The 1,029-nt window shown below is 52.8% G+C and overlaps 1 long non-coding RNA gene across 2 annotated transcripts in view; it reads left to right on the plus strand.

The window, feature by feature from the left end:
* The first annotated feature begins 91 nt into the window (after positions 1-91).
* The window catches only part of LOC112967037, a 3,700-nt gene continuing 2,762 nt past the window's right edge, over positions 92-1,029 (plus strand). For both annotated transcript variants that reach the window (XR_003253826.1, XR_003253827.1), the window contains exon 1: positions 92-215. This is a non-coding gene — a long non-coding RNA (uncharacterized LOC112967037). The remainder of the gene's footprint in view (positions 216-1,029) is intronic.

Below are 1,029 nucleotides of genomic sequence, written 5' to 3' on the forward strand. Positions count from 1 at the left end.
GCCCATGGGGTTTTGACGTAGAGTGCTCTTGCAGACGAGGCTGGAGCTGACTGGCCTGGGGGTGACCACTTGCGCTCCATTTTGGCAGGTGATGAAGGTGAATGTGGTGACCGGAGGAAGATCAGAGAGGATGTGGCTGTCATTGAGAATGTGTCTTGAAGACAGATGGTGACCCAGAGCACTGCAGAAGCTAAGTTGAGGGGCCCTGGGTGTTGGTATGTCTTGACTGTGTGTGTGTGTGCACTGACAGTGAGTGTAGAGTGGAGGGCTGTTCTGGATGAATGCTTTGTGTGAGGCAGAGGTGATGGGGTGTGCATGGCGGAAGGTGAGGGTGTTCTAGGCGGGGCAGCTCCAGCCTGTGTCTGTGTTGTTGTGTAGTCTATGTGGTGTGTGTTGTAGCTGTGCTATCTTTTGCTCAGGTCTTGATCATGCTCTTGTTCCTCGTGCTCAAGGAGCATGGCCCACACTGTGCAGCACTGGTGCGGTAGGCATCTGTTGTCTTTTGGCTGGCCTGACTCATCAGCCCTGTGCCAATGGATGGTGTCTTGTTCTGTGCAGCCAGCTAAAAGGAGCTGTCTGTCACTCTGTCTTTGCATCGTGGCTGTTTGTGGCTGGTCATCTCTGTGGTTCTCATCGAGGCCTTGGCAGCGGCTCTTCTTCTGAGGCCGCTCATTTTGTGTCTTCCTGGCCTCCTTTCAGGGTTTTCTTCCCTGCGTTGTCACATCCTTAGGTCTTTCTTGCTGGCCTCTTTTGCATCGATCTACCTGGCTTTGCTGGGTCCTTTCTGTCATGGGCAGTGGCTTTTGACTCTCTTCTGGGCTTGTGCAGAGCATCAGAGCCATGTGGTTGTGGCATCATAGGGCTTTCTGGCTGGCAGCGTCTTATGCGTCGGAATAGTTCTTTTTGTGTAGGGCTTTCCTTCATGTCTGTGTCTGATATTTGTGTGTGTCTGTCTGGGGCTGGAGCTGCCTTGGCTGTGGGTTTTGGTTATGGTAGTGTGCAGAGGAGAGTAGTGATGGAATGGTGATT

The sequence above is a fragment of the Apteryx rowi genome, unplaced genomic scaffold, assembly GCF_003343035.1.
Source record: "Apteryx rowi isolate R43461 unplaced genomic scaffold, aptRow1 scaffold_2611, whole genome shotgun sequence".
Taxonomy (NCBI): domain Eukaryota; kingdom Metazoa; phylum Chordata; class Aves; order Apterygiformes; family Apterygidae; genus Apteryx; species Apteryx rowi.